Genomic DNA, 26298 nt, shown 5'->3' on the forward strand with positions numbered 1-26298 from the left:
GGGTGCTAGTCCTTCATGAAGTCCTGCATGAGGTCCGATCAAAGCACCTCAGGGCGGTCTTCCTAAAGATCAATTTCCATAAGGCTTACGACACTGTTAGCTGGCCCTTCCTTCGAGAAGTTTTGCGCCGAAAAGGCTTCGACGAGCGATGGAACACCAGAGTGATGCAGATGGTCTCCTACGGTCGCACTGCCATGAACATCAATGGGGAGATTGGCCCTTACTTGCCCATCCTTTGTGGGGTTCGACAAGGCGATCCTTTCTCCCCATTCTTGTTCAATATGGTGGTGGACGTGCTTGCCGCCATCTTGGACATGGCCAAGGCTGCGGGCCATATTCATGGGATCACCCCTCATCTGGCCGGCGGCTCCGGGATCTCCATGCTCCAGTACGCCGACGACACCATCATCATGGTCGAAGGCTCGGACGCGGACATCGCTAACCTTAAGTTCCTCCTCCTCTACTTCCAACAAATGTCTGGCCTCAAGATCAACTTCGACAAGAGTGATGTGATGGTAATGGGATACTCTCCGGCGGAGGCCCTCGACATTGTCAACCGCCTCAACTGCCGCCTTGGTTCCTTCCCCATGACTTACTTGGGAATGCCCATTAGTGACTCTCAGCTTACCTTTGCGGACTTGCGTCCAACGGTGGCCAAGTTGCAAACGCGCATTGAGCCTCGGCAGGGTAGGTGGCTGTCGAAGGCAGCTCGGACGATCCTCATCAACTCCCCCCTCTCCAGCCCCCTCTTGCTCCTCATGAGCTTCTATAGCCTTCATGAGACCCTTCACCATGAGATCGACAAAGTCCAACCTCTCTTCTATTGGGTTGGCGATAGCAATAAGCAGAAATACCATATGGTTAGCTGGCCAGACATTTGCAAGCCCCGGGATCAAGGAGACCTCGGTATCATGTGCTCTAAGCATGTGAATATTGCCCTCCTCTCCTGCAGACTCTAGCGCATTTCACAAGGGCACGGCGGCCTTTGGTTAGACATCATCCGAAACAAGTACCTGCGTGGACAACCACTAGCCTTCTGTCAAAGGTCCGGCGGTTCCCAGTTTTGGCAGTCGGTCATCCAACTGCTATCTGTCCTCCGCATTGGGACTTCCATCTCGGTTGGATCGGGTGCTGCGACTTTGTTCTGGTTTGACCGTTGGGCGGGAGACACCCCCTTCATGGCACGCTTCCCCGACCTCTTCCCCATCGCCGTCGCCCCTCGATCTCAGTAGAGAGGGCCCTTATTGACTTAGGGCGCCTCGCTTTCCGGAGTCCATTTGGGCCTCCGGAAGCCGCCGCTTGGCAGGAGTTGCTTGCTTGCGTCGCTCTCCACGAACTGGTAGTGGATGCTGGCCCGGATGAGGTGCAGTTGCGTCTTGAGCCTTCGGGCCAATTCTCCACCAAGTCCCTCTACATGGCCATCGCCCCCTCCTCTGCCCCTCCCCCCCTTCCGGCGGTTTGGTCTACCCGCCTACCACTGAAAATCCGGATATTCATGTGGCAATGGATCCACGGACGGATCCCGTCTGGGGTGGAGGTTCGCAAACGCAATGGCCCCTGTTACGGCCTCTGCCCACTGTGTGGTACCCCAAAAGATTCGAAACACATCTTCTTCTCTTGTGTATCTACGCAATTCGTGTGGAGCTGCTTTAGAGAGGTAGTGGGAGGTGATTGGTGCCACACCAACTTCCCCGACCTCTTCGCCGAGCTCCAGAACTCACCCCTGTCCTCTCGCCACATTAGGTGGCTTGAGATTAGGGCTCTCATGTGGACCCTCTAGACGATTCGCAATAAGCTGGTGATTCAGCGCATTCCTCTTTAACGGGCTACTAACGCTCTCTTCAAACTGTGTGGTTACTTGCAGCTTTGGCGGCCGCTTAGCCGCCGTCAGGATCAGGACGCCATCTCCGCCTTCATCCCCGACCTTCGCTCAATGGCCGTTCGTCTGTTGCCGCCGCCCCCTCTACCAGCCCCGGAGCCAGATTAGTCGCCCGGCATGTTCTCCGCTTCAGCTGCTTCTTTTTTATTTTTTGGGCTTGTTGAGTTGTCCCCTCAGCAGAACCTTTGTACTCCTTGTTGTGTGACTTGGGTGTGTGTGTTCTGGACTAGTCCGTGTATGTGTGCTCTTGGCGGTTTGCTTTATTTATAAAGTGGGGCGAAAACCTTTTTCGGTAAGAGATAGAGAACTGTAGCAACACAATAAGCCTCTGAAGCAAAGAAGGCGGCTTAGTGGTGACAACGAGAACCTTGTCATATAACGACAAAAAGGGCTTGAGTTGTTCAAAAATTTAATGAAATCACAATGGGGGTGTAATTTATTTAGGAAAACACTGAACCAGACTAGACTATTTAAGCAATTTGTAGAGACATGTCACACAAGGATAATAAAGGGTTTTAAAGCAGTAGAATAAAGTATAGCATGCCCAATATGTACGCATGTATATCACTACAAACTTATTGGCATCCTAAACTGCGATTGACGCATACACTAACTCATACATACAGAACTGTATGTGTCTTTTTCTTTTCATAGAAAAACAAACTTAACTATCTCAGCCAGTACCAAAACAAAAATGATCTCACCATCTTTCTCTAGTCATACTAAATAAAAATACCACAACTAAATCACAGTCAATAGATCCGGATTATTCACTCTGAAAAGGGCGTTCTACTGAACCATGAGACTTTCTCAACAATAAAGCTGTAGCAACTACTAATGACCAAGCAGTACTTTTATATACAACCCAAAGAACGGTAAGATTCAATCCGTAGAAGCATATAAAGTTGTAGTTATCTGAGGCGGAACGGAGAATAATCATTCACACAAAGTACTGATGAGGACATCAATACCATTGTTACACCCACAGCCCCTGTTGCTATACATACTGGACCAATTACTAGAGCTCACGCACGCCAATTAAATTATCAGGTACTTTGGTTTCTTGGTAATGATTCTAATGTTCATGAGAATATGATGATGCCTAAGTTGGATACATTTGTTTTGCTTACAAATGAAGGGCCTGGCATGGATAAGAGGGATGAACACTGGAGCAAGACCAAACATGGAGATGATGGCATGCGCAAGGGGAACAAGAACGGAGTTACAAGTGATGATTTCAGGACTTTGAGGCCACCATAAGGAGTGCATGAAGCCTTGGATGAAATATACAAGATGCCACTTCATAAATTTCGTCCAGAGGCTATTATAGGTGTTGCGTCACCTTATTATTGGACTAGGCCCATCTAATTTCGAAATACTTAAGTATAGGTTGTTTTTAGAGTCCGTATGTGTGGGGAAACAAGAGTTAGGGTTGATTTCGGACCCCTCCTCCAAGGGCCATGAAATTCCCCCCTCTTCATCCATATATACAGCCCTTAGGGTGTCGTTTAGACTTTGGGTTTTGTTTAGATTAAAGTTCGCCATAGCTGCAACTTCGCATACTTTGTTTGTGTTCAATGACCAGACAAAGGCATCACAGAACCCCACCTTGATCAATAAAGCTTTCCTCTTATATTCGCAATACCCAGATTGCAATTTAGTTTCTTGCTTTTTCTTCGTTTGCCTACAGGAAACAGACCTTCATGGTCAGGTTGATAATGCTCCGGCTTGGTCAATAACCTCTCGGAGTTGGTTTAGCAATTGCTAAGGCGCAACATCCTTGCACGTTCATAGTCGGATCGTCAAAGTCGACTTCCTCCAAAACGATAGCCACCATCTCATCGAAAGACGGGACACCTTTGCCTCAATCAAGTGGTATCAGATTTTCAGGTTGCTTGGTGAGATTTTACAGTTTTTCGTAGTTTAGATTGAGTCTGTTCTTCATGCCTATAGTCTACGAAAAAGCCACAAAATATTAGGGTTAGTTCATCATATCCGAACCAATCTGAGCCTTTGCATAATATTTTTAGGGTTTTTGCTTTGTTGAATTTGCAGTTGCATCGTCGTGTCTAGTTCCTGGTCTTAGCGTCTAGTCTTTTAGAGTTTCGAGTTCTGGTCATAATTTGTCACGCCGCAGCCGCACCATCATCATCGCTCCTGCCATCTACCACCACCGCTTATCCGCCACCGATCCGTATCCATATACCACCACCAATCCGTATCCATATACCACCACCGCTGCCATATCCTACCACCATATATCCACCACCAATCCAAGTTCCTTTCATATTAGGTTTGTTTTAGAGATCCATCTAATTTCCGATTCGTGTTTCCTTGCCTGAGTAGGTTTCGAAAAAAAGTCTGGAGACCCCCGGGCAGTTTTTAGGCCAAAATTTTTGCTTGCAAAAATATTTTTCCCTATCATATTTTTAGGCTTTTCTGAGTCTTTTGAGCCACGTGCCATCATAGTGATTTTTTGTTGCACTTTTTCGCCGTCGCTGCCCTAATTTCCAAAAAAAAGTCAAAAAACATTTCGTGCCCATCCTGTCAGTTTGACGTGGGAAGAGTTTTGAGACACTCGCCATTATAGTGATTTTCACGAAAAGAAGAGGAGCGCCAAAAAAACAGAGTGAAAAATTCCAGAGTGTGCTTTTCCCTTCTTTACGTGCCGCGCCATGATTTTGTTCATGTTCTAGGCTTGTGTCTCTAGTACGGTCTAGCCTAGGACCAGCACAATACCGTCATTGAGCGTTTATTCAACTTTGCATCTCTGAATTGATTATTGCTAACCCTTTTTGCTACCATATTATAAGCCTTCCCAACTCCACATACATCTATGTCATGCGTTTGACTCTCCCTGGTAATCGCTCTATCCAAGTTTTGAGAGTTTTGACTACGACGGTTGTTGATGACCGCCTGCCGTTGGGTAAGAACTGGTAAGAATTTGAGATTTTCTTGACGGATTTGTGACGCCCCACCACCACCATTTTCTAGTAGTGTGTAGGATCATATTCTTGTGTGTTTCTATTGCTGCTAACCATGGCAGGATCATAGGTCGATGAGACTGACTGGGAGAACATGACGAATAAGGAGTTGCATGATAAATTTCAGCAAATGATGACTGAACAGGTGCAAGGTGTGTTGAACAATTTTGAAGAGGCCATGGATAATATAATTGGCTTTGAGAAGACGTTCAAAATAAAGCTCGATAACAAATTTAATGAACTTCTTGCGCGTCTTCCACAACCACCACCGGCTGCACCTGTCGCACCTCTACAACAACAACAACAATGACTACCTCCACATTGTGAAATAGCCCTCCGCCGAGCGAGCCGTGTCCCTCTTGAGCCTGGCCAAACTGTTGGTGCTGCTGTTGATACTTCGGTGGCTCCCGCTGTTGATGCGGAGGAGGATGATTATGCGGGAGATTACGAGGATGAGGTTGATCAAAATCAAAACTATGTGCAACCACCAGCACCACAACCACCAGGACGTCCACATGCAAATAATGGCAATGGTAGGGATCCCCCTCAGGTACGAGATCATGACCATCTTCCTAAACTGAAATTGAATATTCCACCATTTGAGGGTAGATACGTTCCTGATATATATCTTACTTGGGAGTTAGAAACCGAGCAATGTTTTACTTGTTTAGAATATCCCGAGGAGAGACGTGTTGCTGCTGCACGTTTTGCTTTCACTAGTTTTGCTTGTGTGTGATGGTATGAACATCGTAGATTATACCCGAATAACATTCCAACTACTTGGGCTGCTTTGAAAACTGCTATGCGTACTCATTGGGTTCCACCATATTATCAACGTGAATTACTTCAAAAATTGCAGCGTTTAAGACAAGGAAAAAATTCTGTAGAGGAATATTATCAGGAATTACAAAATGGCATGATTAGATGTGGTATTGTTGAGGATAATGAAGCTATGCTTGCACGTTTTATGGGTGGATTAAATAGAGAGATTCAGGCCATTCTAAAGTATAAGGAGTATAATAATATCACTCGTTTATTCCATCTTGCTTGTAAAGCTGAGCGTGAAGTGCAGGATCGACAGGCATTGGCACAAACTAACTATTCTGCAGGTCAACCTTCCTCATGGACACCGCATGCACCCTCTACTTCCACACATTCTACTGCATCGGCACCTCCATCAGCTGCCACCTCCAGTCGTGATACAAGAAAGCAGGCACAACCACCACTATCTACCAAGAGCACACCTGTCGGACCTGTATAGAGCTCTTCTTCTTCCATGGTATCAACAGGGCACACAAGTGATAATATATGTCGTTGTTGTAAGGGAAGAGTTCATTGTGCAAGAGAATGCAAATCTCTACGTGTGATGATTACTACTGAGGATGGTGGTTATGAGTCCGCTAGTGACTATGATGAGGAGACTTTGGCTCTTATTAGACGTGAAGAACACAGTGGAGATGATTCTGAAAATGAGACGCAATACATGGCTCCTGAAGACGCTGACAGGTATGAATGTTTAGTTGCTCAACATGTTTTGAGTGTGCAGGTCACACAAGCAGAGCAAAATCAGAGGCATAATTTTTTCCATATAAAGGGAGTTGTGAAGGAACATACTGTTCGCGTCATCATTGATGGAGGGAGCTGCAACAATTTGGCTAGCATGGAGATGGTGGAGAAGCTATCTATCACCACAAGACCACATCCACATCCTTACTACATCCAACGGTTCAACAACAGCGGCAAGGTTAAGGTAACACATACTGTTCGTGCGCATTTTAGTATCTCTACATATGCTGATTATGTTGATTGCGATGTGGTACCTATGCAAGCATGTTCCTTATTACTTGGTAGACCATGGCAATTTGATAAAAATTATGTAGACCATGGTAGAAACAATCAGTATACTCTTGTTCATAAGGACAAAAATATTACTTTGCTTCCTATGACTCCTAATTCCATTTTGAAAGATGGTATTAATAGAGCTAATAAAGCAAAACAAGAGAAACATAAGAGTGAAAATCAGATTGTGGCAAAAGAATTTGAGCAACAAATGAAGCCTAATAATAAACCATCTAGTGTTGCTTCTGAAATTAAATTGAAAAGTGCATGTTTACTTGCCACCAAATCTGATATTGATGATCTAGATTTCAGCAAATTTGTTTGCTATGCTTTTGTGTGCAAAGAGGCATTATTTTCTTTCGAGGATGTACCTTCCTATTTGCCTCTTGCTGTCACTAACATTTTGCAGGAGTTTCCTGACGTCTTTCCTCAAGACGTGCCACCGGGATTACCACCTATTCGAGGGATTGAGCATCAGATTGACTTAATTCCCAGTGCTTCGCTGCCTAACCTTGCGCCAAACCGTACCAATCCAGAGGAGACAAAGGAGATTATGCGTCAAGTACAAGAGCTGCTCGACAAAGGTTATATACGTGAATCTCTTAGTCCTTGTGTTGTTCCTATTATACTAGTGCCAAAAAAGGATGGTACGCCGTGTATGTGTATTGATTGTAGAGGCATTAATAATATTACTATTCATTATCGTCATCCTATTCCTAGGCTAGATGACATGCTTGATGAATTGAGTGGCTCTACAATATTCTCCAAAGTTGATTTGAGTAGTGGATACCATCAAATTCATATGAAATTGGGAGATGAATGGAAAACAGCATTTAAAACTAAGTTTGGATTATATGAGTGGTTAGTCATGCCTTTTGGGTTAACTAATGCACTTAGTACTTTCATGAGATTAATGAATGAAGTTTTACGTGCTTTCATTGGACGATTTGTGGTAGTCTATTTTGATGATATACTGATTTATAGCAGATCTTTGGAGGAACATTTACATGCTATTTTTATTGCTCTACGTGATGCACGTTTGTTTGGTAACCTTGGGATGTGCACCTTCTGCGCCGACCGAGTACCTTTTCTTGGCTATGTTGTTACTCCACAGGGAATTGAAGTTGATAAAGCCAAGATTGAAGCTATTGAGAGTTGGTTGCAGCCCAAAACGGTCACACAAGTGAGGAGTTTTCTTGGCCTCGCTGGATTCTATAGGCATTTTGTGAGAGATTTCAGCACCATTGCTGCACCTCTCAATGAGCTTACAAAGAAGGATGTGCCTTTCGTTTGGGTTACCACACAGGAAGAAGCATTCACGGTATTGAAAGATAAGTTGACACATGCTCCTTTACTCCAACTTCCTGATTTTAATAATACTTTTGAGCTTAAATGTGATGCTAGTGGAATTCGATTAGGAGGTGTGTTATTACAAGATGGCAAACCTGTTTTTGCATACTTCTCTAAAAAATTGAGTGGACCTAGTCTGAATTATTATACTTATGATAAAGAATTGTATGCTCTTGTTCGGACTTTAGAAACATGGCAACATTATTTATGGCCCAAAGAATTTGTATACATTCTGGTCATGAATCGCTGAAACATATTAAAAGTCAAGCTAAACTGAATCGTAGACATGCTAAATGCGTTGAATTCATTGAGACTTTCTTATGTCATTAAACACAAGAAGGGTAAAGAAAATGTTATTGTTGATGCATTGTCTCGTCACTATACTATGCTTTCACAACTTGAATTAAAAATATTTGGTTGGGAGACCATCAAAGATCAGTATGTGCATGATGTTGAATTTAAAGATGTATTGCAGAATTGTAACAAAGGTAGAACATGGAACAAGTTCGTCATTAATGATGGATTTGTGTTTTGTGCAAACAAGCTATGCATTCTAGCTAGCTCCGTTTGTGTTTTGTTGTTGCAGGAGGCGCATGGAGGAGGATTAATGGGGCACTTTGGTGTGAAGAAGACGGAGGATATACTTGCGACACATTTCTTTTGGCCAAAGATGAGACGGGATGTTGAGCATTTTTTTTGCTCGCTACACTACATGTCAAAAAGCTAAGTCACGACTCAATCCTCATGGTTTATATATGCCTTAGTGTTCCTTGGGAGGATATATCTATGGGCTTTGTTTTAGGTTTACCTCGAACAAAGAAGGGAAGGGATAGCATATTTGTTGTCGTGGATAGATTCTCGAAAATGGCACACTCTATACCATGTCATAAAAGCGATGATGATGTTAATGTTGCTGATTTGTTCTTTCGTGAGATTATTCACTTGCATGGTGTGCCAAATACTATTGTTTCAGATCGTGATACTAAATTTCTTAGCCACTTTTGGAGATGTTTATGGGCTAAGTTGGGGACTAAACTGCTTTTTAGTACTACTTGTCACCCCCAAACTGATGGTCAAACTGAAGTAGTCAATAGAACATTGTCTACTATGCTTAGGGCTATTTTGAAGAATAATAAGAAAATGTGGGAAGAATGCTTGCCTCATATTGAATTTGTTTATAATAGTTCATTGCATTCTACTACTAATATGTGCCCTTTTGAAATTGTGTATGGTTTCCTACCTCGTGCACCCATTGATTTGTTGCCTCTTCCGTCTTCGGAGAAGGTTAATTTTGATGCTAAACAATGTGCCGAATTGATCTTAAAAATGCATGAGTTAACTAAGGAAAACATTGTGCGTATGAATGCTAAATATAAACTTGCTGGAGATAAGGGTAGAAAACATGTTGTGTTTGCACCTGGAGATCTTGTTTGGTTACATTTGCATAAGAATGGATTTCCTGATTTGCATAAATCAAAGATAATGCCACGTGTTGATGGTCCTTTTAAGGTGTTAGAGAAAATAAATGATAATGCATATAAACTTGAGTTGCCTGCAGATTTTGGGTTTAGTCCCACTTTTAACATTGCAGATTTGAAGCCTTATTTGTGTGCGGAAGATGAGCTTCCGTCGAGGACGACTTCATTTCAAGAAGGGGAGGATGATGAGGACATCAATACCATTGTTACACCCGCAGCCCCTGCTGCTATACATACTGAACCAATTACTAGAGCTCATGCACGCCAATTAAATTATCAGGTACTTTCCTTTCTTGGTAATGATTCTAATGTTCATGAGAATATGATGCTACCTAAGTTGGATACATTTGTTTTGCTTACAAATGAAGGGCCTGGCATGGATAAGAGGGATGAATACTAGAGCAAGACCAAACATGGAGATGATGGCATGCGCAAGGGGAATAAGAACGGAGTTACAAGTGGTGATTTCAGGACTTTGAAGCCACCATAAGGAGTGCATGAAGCCTTGGACGAAATATACAAGATGTCACTTCATAAATTTCGTCTAGAGGCTATTATAGGTGCTACGTCACCTTATTATTGGTGCAGGCCCATGTAATTTCGAAATACTTAAGTATAGGCTATTTTTAGAGTTTGTATGTGTGGGGAAACAAGAGTTAGGGTTGATTTCGGACCCCTCCTCAAAGGGCCACAAAATTCCACCCTCTTCCTCCATATATACAGCCCTTAGGGCGTCGTTTAGACTTTGGTTTTGTTTAGATTAAAGTTCGCCATAGCTGCAACTTCGCATACTTCGTTTGTGTTCAACGACCAGACAAAGGCATCACAGAACCCCACCTTGATCAATAAAGCTTTCCTCTTATATTCGTAATATCCAGATTGCAATCTTAGTTTCTTGCTTGTTCTTTGTTTGCCTATAGGAAACAGACCTTCGTGGTCAGGTTGATCGTGCTCTGGCATGGTCAATAACCTCTCGGAGTTGGTTTAGTGATTGCTAAGGCGCTACGTCCTCGCACGTTCATAGTCGGATCATAAAAGTTGACTTCCTCCAAAATTTAGCCACCATCTCATCGAAAGACGGGACACCTTTGCCTCTATCAAGTACCTCACAGCATGAACAATCTCAGCATGTAGTACAACTACCAATTGGAAAAATCTTATTCTAGCTCATAAGGAAATAATGTAGTGAAGCATGTACATGAACCAATACTCTGTAGAAGCATATAAATAGAGAAGGCACAAAGACAATGGTATACCTCCAGCTTAGGCACGACATCAAGCAACAATAATCTCAATTATCATAGCTATTTTCATTCGAAGTAAACATGGATAAAGAATGACCCATGTATAGCAGAAGCATACCTCAGCATGGTCACAAAAGACAAAGCCAGTTAGTTATGCGCCCCAGCACATCACACCAGCAAAACCAAAGTAGCTTGCTTTACTTGCCAAAAATTTCAAAACAAAAAATGTGAAATTCAACCAATAGAAATTATAGCCCCTCATTCCTCATGTCACATGTTCTCGCAGTCAACTAAGGTAACAAACAAATAGAAAGAATTAGCTCTCATGTACGAGGGAGAAGATAGACATCATTCTGCATGGCAGTCTTGAAATCCAGGGAAGGAAAATATGGCATATATATAGCACATGTTCTCTGTTTCTCAACTTCACATCAATGACAAATATCCTGTTAAACTACTCTGTTAAACTTCTTTTTTCATGATTTTATCATACATCCATAATTAGTTATTTGCTTAGTGGGGTATATGCAAGACAAAACATCTGTGTAATTTTCAGAAAGAAGCAAAACCACCAGGCATTGAGTCTATCTAAGTACCCAAGCCGATGCAAAACCAAACGAAATGACTGTGAACCAACTTAACTAACATAGATATAAGCCTTTTTTAACAGCAATTAACTAACATAGGTGGCGTGGCTTGCCGCGCGTTGCCCGCAAAATGGTGGGGCAACTAGATATTGAACCTTTTTTGAAGATGATAGAGCTAAAGTGGTATATATACACAACTGGTACGGGAAGTAGTTTTAGAGTGCATAGATACTTTACAACAATGGAAATTACACAAGATTTAACGACCTTCGATGAGACATGGATAAAACATAACAGCTTGGAAATACACCATTGTATTTTGTGCATCTTCAGACATCACGTATATTCAGTTGTTAAACATAAGAGCAAGCTAGAGGTCAGTTACATTCAACAAAGGCAAAGAATCTGAGTGAATACATACCATACCGACAGAGGATTATGAGGAAATATACATAAAAGAGCTCGCAACACCAACACAGTCAATTGTTTTGTAGGTTCCAATCGGATGCAAACCTTGCTACTAAGGACAAAATTCAAAAACATTGTATCATGAATAGCAGGTCCTATCTTGCAAAACGCAAGTACAATTCAAATAGATATTGAAAGCTATAGGCTTATCTCATTGCAACCTGTACTTTCAGAGTTCAGATACGCTAACTCTACCTAGCTTGGAGTGGTCTTATGCTTCATAGTAAACTCATGGCACGAACAAAAATAACGTGAGCAAGGAAATATCATTGTACACATTGGAGTTCATGTGTTGTTTGACCAAACAAACAAAACAATATTTGACTAAGTATTTCAGGCTAACAAAGAAATGGAAGAAATTAACGATTTCATATGTGAATTACCAAAGAAATTAGGCTGGTTGAGGTACATATATCGACCACCACATACAAAACAGGAAATATTTTATCTAACATGAGGTTGACTTAGATGGATGGTTATAGGTTTACATCAAATATATCCAATAGCATGCTTGGAGAAGCACTCATCCTCGCAACATATCGCCATCATCTGAGACGGAATACGAACACACAAAATGGAAATGGTAAACACATGCGTCATAAGTAAGCTACTGAATTAGGACTTGGAAGGGCAAAATCACCACACGGCTGGTGCTTACAACAATCTTCACACAAAATTTACACCAGCCAAAATGGTACTTTCAATAATATGCATACAAAGTTATAAATACACCAACCAAAATGGTACTTTCAATCTCTGACCTCGCGGCATGCCTCCACGGCGGCTAGGACTGAGGACGGCGGCTGAGGCCGCTCACCCTCCCCTCCCCCCCTCCCCCCGCGATTCCCTACCCACATCCACGAAACCTTCTCGGAGATGGTGAGATTGATCTCACTAGTTTCGCAAGGGGTGCTCATGGTGACAGGGGCTCGGGGTGGGTGGAAAGGGCGACCAGGATTCGCGACGCCGTTGCGGCGTGGATCCGGCGTGTTCAGGAGTGGAAGGCGGCGGATCAGGCAGTGGCGGCGGCGAGAGATCCGGACACGTGAATCGCAGCGGCTAGATATGCATAGGTTTGCCAGAGGAGAGCAAAGGAGGAGTAGAGGATCCTAGCAAAGTTGATCTACGACGAGGCGACGGTGGAGGAGAAATTGAGGATGCCTGCCTTCCCGCACTCCTCGTCGGCCGAGTTCGTGTTATGGGCGAGGGAAAAGGCAAAGTCGGAGGATCCTCGGAGGGCGCTATGATGGGAGTGTGTGCTAGGGGTGATTCCATCTGGTGCTCCGTCGCAAATCTCGTCCTGGCTCCGGCGACCAATCGGCATTGAGCTCATCTGAATATAAGGTGCGTCCCATGCCGCCAGGCTCGCTGATGACCCACAAGTATAGGGGATCTATCGTAGTCCTTTCGATAAGTAAGAGTGTCGAACCCAATGAGGAGCAGAAGGAAATGACAAGCGGTTTCAGGAAGGTATTCTCTGCAAGCACTGAAATTATCGATAACAGATAGTTTTGTGATAAGGTAATTCGTAACGGGTAACAAGTAACAAAAGTAAATAAGGTGCAGCAAGATGGCCCAATCCTTTTTGTAGCAAAGGACAAGCCTGGACAAACTCTTATATAAAGGAAAACGCTCCCGATGACACATGGGAATTATCATCAAGCTAGTTTTCATCACGTTCATATAATTCACGTTTGGTAATTTGATAATTTGATATGTGGGTGGACCGGTGCTTGGGTACTGCCCTTCCTTGGACAAGCATCCCACTTATGATTAAACCCTATTGCAAGCATCCGCAACTACAAAATAAGTATTAAGGTAAACCTAACCATAGCATGAAACATATGGATCCAAATAATCCCCTTACGAAGCAACTCATAAACTAGGGTTTAAGCTTCTATCACTCTAGCAACCCATCATCTACTTATTACTTCCCAATGCCTTCCCCTAGGCCCAAACAATGATGAAGTGTCATGTAGTCAATGTTCACATGACACCACTAGAGGAGAGACAACATACATCTCATCAAAATATCGAACGAATACCAAATTCACATGACTACTTATAGCAAGACTTCTCCCATGTCCTCAGGAACAAACGTAACTACTCACAAATCATATTCATGTTCATATTCAGAGGGGTAGTAATATGCATAAAGGATCTGAACATATGATCTTCCACCGAATAAACCAACTAGCATCAACTACAAGGAGTAATCAACACTACAAGCAACCCACAGGTACCAATCTGAGGCTTTGGGACAAAGATTGGATACAAGAGATGAACTAGGGTTTGAGATGAGATGGTGCTGGTAAAGATGTTGATGGAGATTGACCCCCTCCCGATGAGAGGATCGATGGTGATGATTTCCCCCTCCCGGAGGGAAGTTTCCCGGCAGAACAGCTCCGCCGGAGCCCTAGATTGGTTCCGCCAAGGTTCCGGCTCGTGGCGGTGGAGTTTCGTCCCGTGAGGTAGCTTATGATTTTTTTCCTCGACGAAAGACCTCATATAGCAGAAGATGGGCATCAGAGGGCTGCCAGGGGGCCCACGAGGCAGGGGGCGCGCCCATGGGGGTATGGCGCGCCCCCCACCCTCATGGATGGTGGGTGGCCCCCCACTGGTACTTTCTTCGCCCAATATTTTTTATATATTCTGAAAATAATTCCCGTGGAGTTTCAGGACTTTTGGAGTTGTGCAGAATAGGTCTCTAATATTTGCTCCTTTTCCAGCCCTGAATTCCAGCTGTCGGCATTCTCCCTCTTCATGTAAACCTTATAAAATAAGAGAGAATAGGCATAAGTATTGTGACATAATGTGTAATAACAGCCCATAATGTAATAAATATTGATATAAAAGCATGATGCAAAATGGACATATCAACTCCCCCAAGCTTAGACCTCGCTTGTCCTCAAGCGGAAGCCGATATCGAAAAATATGACCACATGTTTAGAGATAGAGGTGTCGATAAAAATAAAATACGGACATGAGAGCATCATGATCATTCTTAGAACAGCAACATATATATATATATATATATATATATATATATATATATATATATATATATATTGTCATATGATCTCTTATGCTAAAGTAACAATTCATTCACAGTTTCGAGTATGAATCGGAAACTTCATTGAGAATCAACAAACTACAATCTCAGTCATTGAAGCAATTGCAATTTATCATAACATAGGAAAGAGTCAATATAGGAGCTTTTCAGCAAGTCCACATACTCAACATCATTTAGTCTTTCACAATTGCTAACACTCACGCAATATTTATGGTTATGAAGTTTTTGTCGGACACAGAAAAAGGTAGGGGCTTATAGTTTTGCCTCCCAACCTTTTACCTCAAGGGTAATGTCAACAATAATAGTTCATTGATATCGAAAGCAGGGAGCAGGCGGGAAAAACACAAGGTGGGGTTTGATCTGGTGATCAAGGATAATAGTTCATAACCATTTAGCTATATATATCAAGATCTTTCCAAAACATTGTGCTTGCCAAAGGATAAAATGTAGAAAGGAAGGGTGAAGATCACCATGACTCTTGTATGAAGTATCGGACAAGAATAAAAGATAGGCCCTTTGCAGAGGGAAGCAGAGGTTGCCATGTGCTTTTATGGTTGGATGCACAAAATCTTAATGCAAAAGAACATCACTTTATATTGCCACTTGTGATATGGACCTTTATTATGCAATCCGTCGCTTTTATTTCTTCCATATCACAAGATCGTATAAAGCTTATTTTCTCCACACTAATAAATCATACATATTTAGAGAGCAATTTTTATTGCTTGCAACAATGACAACTTACTTGAAGGATCTTACTCAATCCATAGGTAGATATGGTGGACTCTCATGGCAAAACTGGGTTTAAGGATATTTGGAAGCATAAGTAGTATCTCTACTTGGTGCAAATAATTTGGCTAGCATGAGAGGGAAAGGCAAGCTTGATATGTTGGATGATCCATGACAATATAATTTATTTCAGATGTAAGAAAACATAACCCATTACGTTGTCTTCCTTTCCAATGTCAACTCTTTAGCATGTCATATTTTAATGAGTGCTCATAATAATAAAATATGACCAAGATAGTATATTTATATGTGAAAACCTATCTTTCTTTATTACTTCCTATTAATTGCAATGATGACCAAAACTATGTTTGTCAACTATCAACAACTTTTATTCATCATACTTTTTATATGTGAAGTCATTACTCTCCATAAGATCCATATGATCCCTTTATTTCTTTTTATTCTTTCTCTTTTATTTTTATTCCCTCAAGATCATAGCAAGATAATCAAGCCCTTGACTCAACACTAAACTTTATTATATAACTCATGGACTCGATTACATAGAAGGATCATAAAGCAAAACTCAAAACCAGATCATACTAAAACTTTATTCTACTAGATCAAGATATTACCAAAAGGATCGAACTAAGAAAAACGGTAAAGATAAAAGTGTGATGTTGATACGATATCGGGGCACTCCCCCAAGCTTGGAAGTTGCCAAGGGGAGTGCCCATACCCATGTGCTTATGTCTCTTTCTTCGGAGGTGGTGATGTGATATTCTTGGTGATGATGCCCCTCAGGATACAATTCTCTTCCTCAGGCTTATTAACTTGCTGCTTGAGGTCCATTATTTCCTTACGGAGCTTGCCCATGATGGCTAAAGCTCCTTTCACCCAAGGATGCTGCATAGCTGCGGGAGAACAAGTAACACTCTTTTTCATATTTTCATAAGAAAGAAATCTAACATTGGAAGGGATGACCGAGTTTGGAATAGCTGAGCTCTATAGTTCCCCCATCGTGAATCCGGCTCGGAAACGAGAAGTAACTTCTTGATCCTCCTCCATTGCATCTATCCTTTTCAAGTCGGCCTCCATCTCTTCCTCAGTTGATGGCCCAAAGTGGTCAACACCGCTCCTTGCTCTTGCCCCCGCTGTCGGATGAGACACCCGACTCTCCCTGACTGACTCTTGAGAAGACATCTTGCTCTAGATCTGCAGCAGAAATAGCTCGAAACAAAAATAGGAGTATTCGCGTGATACGGTGGTCAAAACTTCCGGGAGATTATATAATGAATTTTCACCGACCAAAAGAAGTATCGTGCAAGAAAACGGAGTCCGGAGAGCACAAGAGGTGCCCACGAGGCAGGGGGGCGCACCCAGGGGGGTAGGGCGCACCCTCCACCCTCGTGGATGCCTCGTGTCCTTCCTGGACTACTTCTTATTTTTCCTATTTTCTTAAATAATCCAAAACGGAGAAAATTGCTATTAGAACTATTTTGGAGCCGGTTTACTTACCGTACCTCATACCTATTCCTTTTCGGAGTCTGAAACATTCTGGAAAGTGTCCTTTATGTATTCCTCCGGGGTTACGGTTTTGATAACATTAGTTTCAACATTTATAGGATTACCTGAGATATAATGATTGATTCTTTGGCCGTTCACCACCCTCGGATTTGTGCCTTCGAAGTTGTTGATTTTTATGGCACCGGAATGATAGACCTCCTCGATGACGTAAGGACCTTCCCATTTTGAGAGGAGTTTGCCAGCAAAAAATCTTGAACGAGAGTTGTATAACAAAACATAATCACCTACAATAAACTCACACTTTTGTATCCTTTTGTCATGCCATCTTTTAACTTTTTCTTTAAACAGTTTGGCATTCTCATAAGCCTAGGTTCTCCATTTATCAAGTGAGCTAATGTCAAAAAGCCTCTTCTCACCGGCAAGTTTAAAATCATAATTGAGCTCTTTAATGGCCCAATATGCCTTATGTTCTAGTTCAAGAGGTAAGTGACATGCTTTTCCATAAACCATTTTATATGGAGACATACCCATAGGATTTTTGTATGCAGTTCTATAAGCCCATAATGCATCATCAAGTTTCTTAGACCAATTCTTTCTAGATCTATTAACAGCCTTTTGCAAAATTAATTTAAGCTCTCTATTACTCAGTTCTACTTGATCGCTAGACTGTGGATGATATGGAGATGCAATTCTATGGTTAACATCATACTTAGCAAGCATTTTACGAAAAGCACCATGAATAAAATGTGAACCACCATCAGTCATTAAGTATCTAGGGACACCAAACCTCGGAAAAATAACTTCTTTAAGCATCTTAATAGAGGTGTTATGATCAACACTACTAGTTGGAATAGCTTCTACCCACTTAGTAACGTAATCAGTAGCAACTAAAATATGGGTGTACCCATTAGAGGAAGGAAACGGTCCCATATAATCAAAGCCCCAAACATCAAATGGTTCAATAACAAGTGAATAATTCATGGGCATTTCTTGACGTCTACTAATATTACCAATTCTTTGACATTCATCACAAGACAAGACAAACTAACGGGCATCCTTGAAGAGAGTAGGCCAATAAAACCCCGATTGTAATACCTTATGTGCAGTTCTATCTCCAGCGTGCTTTCCTCCATAAGCCTCGGAGTGACACTTGCATAGGATATGTTCCTGTTCATGCTCAGGTACACAACGTCTAATAACACCATCTACTCCTTTATAAAGATGTGGGTCATCCTAGAAGTAATGTCTTAAATCATAGAAAAACTTTTTCTTTTGCTGGTATGTGATACTAGGTGGTATAAATTTAGCAACAATGTAATTAGCATAATCAGCATACCATGGAGCAGTACGAGAAGCATTTATGACAGCGAATTGTTCATCAGGAAAGCTATCATCAATAGGTAGTGGGTCATCAAGAACATTCTCTAACCTAGACAAGTTGTCTGCAACGGGGTTCTCAGCTCCCTTTCTATCAATAATATGCAAATCAAATTCTTGAAGCAAGAGAGCGCATCTAATAAGTCTAGGTTTAGCATCTTTCTTTTCCATAAGATATTTAATAGCAGCATGATCAGTGTGAATAGTTACTTTAGAATCAACTATATAAGGTCTGAACTTATCACAAGCAAATACAACTGCTAAAAATTCCTTTTCAGTAGTAGCATAATTTCTTTGGGCACTGTCTAGAGTCTTACTAGCATATTGGATAACATTTAATTTCTTATCAACTCTTTATCCTAGAATAGCCCCTACAGCATAATCACTAGCATCACACATGATTTCAAAGGGTAAATTCCAATCAGGTGGTTGAACAACAGGTGCAGAAACCAAGGCTTTCTTAAGTATTTCAAATGCTTCTTCACAATCATCATCAAAGACAAAAGGAACATCTTTTTGTAAGAGATTAGTCAGAGGCCTAGAAATTTTAGAGAAGTCCTTAATGAACCTCCTATAAAAACCGGCATGACCAAGGAAACTTCTTATACCTTTGATGTCCTTAGGACACGGCATCTTTTCAATAGCATCAACCTTAGCTTTATCAACTTCAATACCTCTTTCAGAAATTTTATGCCCCAAGACAATACCTTCATTAACCATAAAGTAGCACTTCTCCCAATTCAAGACAAGATTAGTTTCTTCACATCTCTGCAAAACTCGATCAAGGTTGCTTAAGCAATCATCAAAAGAAGTTCCATATACGGAGAAATCATCCATGAAAACCTCAACAATCTTTTCACAGAAGTCAGAGAATATAGCAGTCATACATCTTTGAAAGGTAGAAGGTGCATTTCATAAACCAAAAGGCATACGTCTATAAGCAAAGGTGTCGAAAGGGCAAGTAAAAGTTGTCTTTTCTTATCCTCCTTTGACACAGGTATTTGAGAGAAAACAGAATAACCATCTATAAAGCAAAAATATGTATGTTTGGATAATATTTCTAGCATTTGATCAATAAAAGTTAAAGGGTAATGATCCTTTTTAGTAGCTTTATTTAATTTGTGGAAATCAATTACCATTCTATAACCTGTAACAATTATTTGTGGAATCAATTCATCTCTATCATTAGGAACAACGGTAATACCTCCCTTCTTAGGGATACAATGGACAGGACTTACCCACTGACTATCAGCAACGGGATAAATTATACCTGCCTCCAGAAGCTTTCGTATTTCTTTTCTTACCACTTATTTCATCTTAGGATTTAACCGTCATTGGTGATCAACAACTTGTTTCGCGTCTTTCTCCAATTTTATTTTGTGCTGGCATAGAGTAGGACTAATGCCCTTAAGATCATCAAGGGTATATCCAATAGCAGCACGGTGCTTCTTCAGAGTTTTCAATAATTTCTTTTCTTCATGCTCTGAAAGGTTAGCACTAATAATAACAGGATATATCTCTTTCTCATCAAGATAAGCATATTTAAGAGTATCAGGTAAAGGTTTAAGCTCAAACACGGGATCACCCTTGGGTGGAGAAGGATCCCCAAGGATTTCAACAGGCAAGTTGTGTTTCAAAATAAGTCCCTGTTCAAGGAATACTTCATATATTTCCCTTCTTTCATTCATAAACATATCATTTTCATGGTCTAGCAAATATTGTTCTAAAGGATCATTAGGAGGCACGATAATAGAAGCAATACCAATAATTTCATCTTTACTAGGCAATTCTTTATCATGAAGTTGTCTACGAAATTTAGCAAAGTTAAACTCATGAGACATATCCCCCAAACCAAATGACATCCTTTTTGCAATCTATCTTAGCATTAGTAGTATTCAAGAAGGGTCTACCAAATATAATGGGACAAAAGTCATCTTGTGGGGAACCAAGAACAAGAAAATCAGCAGGGTATTTAACTTTCCCACACAAGACTTCCACATCTCTAACAATCCCAACTGGTGAAATACTGTCTCTATTGGCAGGTTTAATTGTAACATCAATCTCTTCTATATCATCAGGTGCAATATCATGCATAATTTATTTATATAAGGAATGAGGTATTTCACTTGCACTAGCACCCATATCACACAAGACATGATAGCAATGATCTCCTATTTTAACAGAAATAACAGGCATGCCTACAACAGGTCTATGTTTATTTTTAGTATCGGGTCTAGCAATTCTAGCAGCTTCATCACAGTAAATAACATGCCCATCAATATTATCGGCCAAGAGATCCTTAACCATAGCAATACTAGGTTCAAATTTAATTTGCTTATAGGGTGTACGTGTTCTAGTATTACTCTTACGAACAACAGTTGAAGCTTTAGCATGATCCTTTATTCTAACAGGGAAAGGTGGTTTCTCAATATAAGTAGTAGGAACAACAGAATCATTATAAGTGATAGTCTTTTCTTCAACTTTAAGAGGTGCAATTACTTTTACTTCAATGGGAGGATTATATTTAAACCACTTCTCCTTAGGGAGATCAACATGAGTAGCAAAGGATTCCTAGAAAGAAGCTACTATCTCAGAGTCAAGTCCATATTTAGTGCTAAATTCACGGAAAGCATCGGTATCCATAAAAGATTTAACACAATCAAACTTAGGTATTATACCTGACTCCTTATCTTCTCGAGATCCCAATCTTCAGAGTTTTGTTTAATTCTTTCCAATAAATCCCATTTGAATTCAATAGTCTTCATCATAAAGGAGCCAGTACAAGAGATATCGAGCATGGAGCGATTATCGAGAGAAAGCCGAGCATAAAAATTTTGAATAATAATTTCTCTTGAGAGCTCATGATTGGGGCATGAATATAACATTGACTTAAGCCTCCCCCAAGCTTGAGTGATGCTTTCTCCTTTGCGAGGCCAAAAATTATATATATAATTACGATCACAATGAACAAGATGCATATGATAAAACTTCTGATGAAATTCCAATTTCAGTCAGTTGTAGTTCCATGATCCCATATCATCACATAGCCTAAACCATGTCAATGACTTTACCTTCAAAGATAAAGGGAAGACCATCTTCTTGATAACATCCTCGGGCATACCCGCAAGCTTAAATAATCCACAAACTTCATCCACATAGATTAGGTGCAAATCGGGATGTAATGTTCCATCACCTATGAAAGGATTAGCTAGCAGTTTCTCTATCATACCCGAAGGAATTTCAAAGTAAACATTTTCAGTAGGTTCAGTAGGTGGAGGAGCAGCTCTTTGCTCTACTGGTCGGGATGAGGATACCCCGAACAAGCCCCTCAAAGGATTATGTTCCATAGTAACAAGTGACGGTAAATTTCAGCACACTATATAATTTTTTTCTTACCAAATTCCACTCACCAAAGGCACTTCACTCCCCGGAAACGGCGCCAGAAAAGAGTCTTGATGACCTACAAGTATAGGGGATCTATCGTAGTCCTTTTGATAAGTAAGAGTGTCGAACCCAACGAGGAGCAAAAGGAAATGACAAGCAGTTTTCAGTAAGGTATTCTCTGCAAGCACTGAAATTATCTGTAACATATAGTTTTGTGATAAGGTAATTCATAACGGGTAACAAGTAACAAAAGTAAATAAGGTGCAGCAAGATGGCCCAATCCTTTTTGTAGCAAAGGACAAGCTGATGTCTACTACACAACCTTCTTCTTGTAGACGTTGTTGGGCCTCCAAGTGCAGAGGTTTGTAGGACAGTAGCAAATTTCCTCAAGTGGATGACCTAAGGTTTATCAATCCGTGGGAGGCATAGGATGAAGATGGTCTCTCTCAAACAACCCTGCAACCAAATAACAAAGAGTCTCTTGTGTCCCCAACACACCCAATACAATGGTAAATTGTATAGGTGCACTAGTTCGGCGAAGAGATGGTGATACAAGTGCAATATGGATGGTAGATAAAGGTTTTTGTAATCTGAAATTATAAAAAGAGCAAGGTAACTAATGGTAAACGTGAGCGTAAATGGTATTGCAATGTTTTGAAACAAGGCCTAGGGTTCATACTTTCACTACTGCAAGTTCTCTCAACAATAATAACATAATTGGATCATATAACTATCCCTCAACATGCAACAAAGAGTCACTCCAAAGTCACTAATAGCGGAGAACAAACGAAGAGATTATTGTAGGATACGAAACCACCTCAAAGTTATCCTTTCTGATCGATCTATTCAAGAGTCCGTAGTAAAATAACATGAAGCTGTTATTTCCGTTCAATCTATCCTAGAGTTCGTACTAGAATAACACCTTAAGACACAAATCAACCAAAACCCTAATGTCACCTAGATACTCCAATGTCACCTCAAGTATCCGTGGGTATGATTATACGATATGCATCACACAATCTCAGATTCATCTATTCAACCAACACAAAGAACTTCAAAGAGTGCCCCAAAGTTTTTATCGGAGAGTCAAGATGAAAACGTGTGCCAACCCCTATGCATAAGTTCACGAGGTCACGGAACTCGCAAGTTGATCACCAAAACATACATCAAGTGATATCCCATTGTCACCACAGATAAGCACATGCAAGACATACAGCAAGTGTTCTCAAATCCTTAAAGACTCAATCCGATAAGATAACTTCAAAGGGAAAACTCCATTCATCACAAGAGAGAAGAGGGGGAGAAACATCATAAGATCCAAATATAATAGCAAAGCTCGCGATACATCAAGATCGTGCCGACTCAAGAACACAAGAGAGAGAGAGGGATCAAACACATAGCTACTGGTACATACCCTCGGCCCCGAGGGTGAACTACTCCCTCCTCATCATGGAGAGTGTTGGGATGATGAAGATGGCCACCGGAGAGGGATTCCCCCCTCTGGCAGGGTGCCGGGACGGGTCTAGATTGGTTTTTGGTGGCTATGGAGGCTTCTGGCGGCAGAACTCCCGATCTATTCTGCTCCCCGATGTTTTTAGGGTATATGGACATATATAGGCGAAAGAAGTCGGTCAGGGGATCCACGAGGGGACCACGAGGGTGGGGGCGCGCCTCCCTACCTCGTGGCCACCTCGAAGCTTCCCTGACGTCTACTCCAAGTCTCCTGGATTGCTTCCGTTCCAAAAATAACTCTCCCAAAGGTTTCATTCCGTTTGGACTCCGTTTGATATTCCTTTTCTTCGAAACACTGAAATAGGCAAGAAAACAGCAATTTGGGCTGGGCCTCCGGTTAATAGGTTAGTCCCAAAAATAATATAAAAGTGTATAATAAAGCCCATAAACATCCAAAACAGATAATATAATAGCATGGAACAATCAAAAATTATAGATATGTTGGAGACGTATCACAAGCCTGGACAAACTCTTGTATGAAGGAAAACGCTCCCGAGGACAAATGGGAATTATCGTCAAGCTAGTTTTCATCACATTCATATGATTCGCATTAGGTACTTTGATAATTTGATATGTGGGTGGACCAGTGCTTAGGTACTGCCCTTCCTTGGACAAGAATCCCACTTATGATTAACCCTATTGTAAGCATCCGCAACTACAAAAGAAGTATTAAGGTAAACCTAACCATAGCATGAAACATATGGATCCAAATCAGCCCCTTACGAAGCAACTCATAAACTAGGGTTTAAGCTTCTATCACTCTAGCAACCCATCATGTACTTATTACTTCCCAATGCCTTCCCCTAGGCCCAAACAATGGTGAAGTGTCATGTGGTCGACGTTCACATGTCACCACTAGAGGCGAGACAACATACATCTCATCAAAATATCGAACGAATACCAAATTCACATGACTACTTATAGCAAGACTTCTCCCATGTCCTCAGGAACAAACATAACTACTCACAAATCATATTCATGTTCATAATCAGAGGGGTATTAATATGCATAAAGGATCTGAACATATGATCTTCCACCAAATAAACCAACTACCATCAACTACAAGGAGTAATCAACACTACTAGCAACCCACAGGTACCAATGTGAGGCTTTGGGACAAAGATTGGATACAAGGGATGAACTAGGGTTTGAGATGAGATGGTGCTAGTGAAGATGTTGATGGAGATTGACCTCCTCCCGATGAAAGGATCGATGGTGATGATAATGGTGATGATTTCCCCCTCCCGGAGGGAAGTTTCCCCGGCAAAACAGCTCCGTCGGAGCCCTAGATTGGTTCCGCCAAGGTTCCGCCTCGTGGCGGCGGAGTTTCATCCCGTGAGCTAGCTTATGATTTTTTCCTCGACGAAAGACATCATATAGCAGAAGATGGGCATCAGAGGGCTGCCAGGGTGCCCACGAGGCAGGGGGCACGCCTAGGGGGGTAGGGCGCGCCCCCCACCCTCATGGACGGTGGGTGGCCCCCCTCTGGTACTTTCTTCGCCCAATATTTTTGTATATTCTGAAAATAATTCCCGTGGAGTTTCAGGACTTTTGGAGTTGCGCGGAATATGTCTCTAATATTTGCTCCTTTTCCAGCCTGAATTCCAGCTGTAGGGATTCTCCCTCTTCATGTAAACCTTACAAAATAAGAGAGAATAGGCATAAGTATTGTGACATAATGTGTAATAACTACCCATAATGCAATAAATATCGATATAAAAGCATGATGCGAAATGGACGTATCACTCGCCAAGTCAGTTTGCTGGTCAGTTCGAGATTTGACAGATTGAGGGAGAAGGGTCCTCGCTGGCCAGTAGGCGGGCCTCGCCGCCGCCGTTGGTGAGAAGAGTCAACGGCAAAGCAAGGAGTAGGCGGGCCTCGCCGCCGCCGATGCCATCCAGTTCGCCAGTGAGAAGAGCTGTCGGACGCAGGTGTGTGACTGCTAGGAGGTCCCTTCAGGTCAGTGAGATGCTGTCGGCGTCCCCCGCTTGCCCCGTCACCAAACCACTTATGGGAGGAGTGGTTTTGCCTATACAGAAGGTGCTACCTCTTGAGCATGCGTTGGTTTTCCCTTGAAGGGGAAAGGGTGATGCAGCAAAGTAGCATAAGTATTTCCCTCAGTTTTCGAGAGCCAAGGTATCAATCCAGTAGGAGATAACACTCAAGTCACCTAGTACCTGCACAAAAAATCAAGAACCTCGCAACCAACACGATAAAGAGGGTTGTCAATCCCTTCACGGTCACTCACGAAAGTGAGATCTGATAAAGATAGTAAGATAAATATTTTTGGTATTTTTGTTGTATAGATTGCAAAATAGTAAACGAGATGCAATGTAAATAAAAAGAGATGCAATATAATAAGAAAGAGTCCCGGGGGCCATAGGTTTCACTAGTGGCTTCTCTCATGATACCATGTATTACGGTGGGTGAACAAATTATTGTCGAGCAATTGATAGAAGAGCGCATAGTTATGAGAATATCTAGGTAATGATTATGAATATAGGCATCACATCCGTGTTAAGTAGACCAAAACGATTATGCATCTACTACTATTACTCCACACATCGACCGCTATCCAGCATGCATCTAGAGTATTAAGTTCATAAGAACAGAGTAATGCTTTAGGAAAGATGACATGATGTAGAGGGATAAACTCAAGCAATATGATATAAACCCCATCTTTTTATCCTCGATGGCAACAATACAATACATGCCTTGCTGCCCCTATTGTCACTGGGAAAGGACACCGCAAGATTGAACCCAAAGCTAAGCACTTCTCCCATTGCAAGAAGGATCAATCTAGTAGGCCAAACTAAACCGATAATTCGAAGAGATTTGCAAAGATATCAAATCATTCATATAAGAATTCA

The sequence above is a fragment of the Triticum dicoccoides genome, chromosome 4A (genome assembly GCF_002162155.2).
Source record: "Triticum dicoccoides isolate Atlit2015 ecotype Zavitan chromosome 4A, WEW_v2.0, whole genome shotgun sequence".
Taxonomy (NCBI): domain Eukaryota; kingdom Viridiplantae; phylum Streptophyta; class Magnoliopsida; order Poales; family Poaceae; genus Triticum; species Triticum dicoccoides.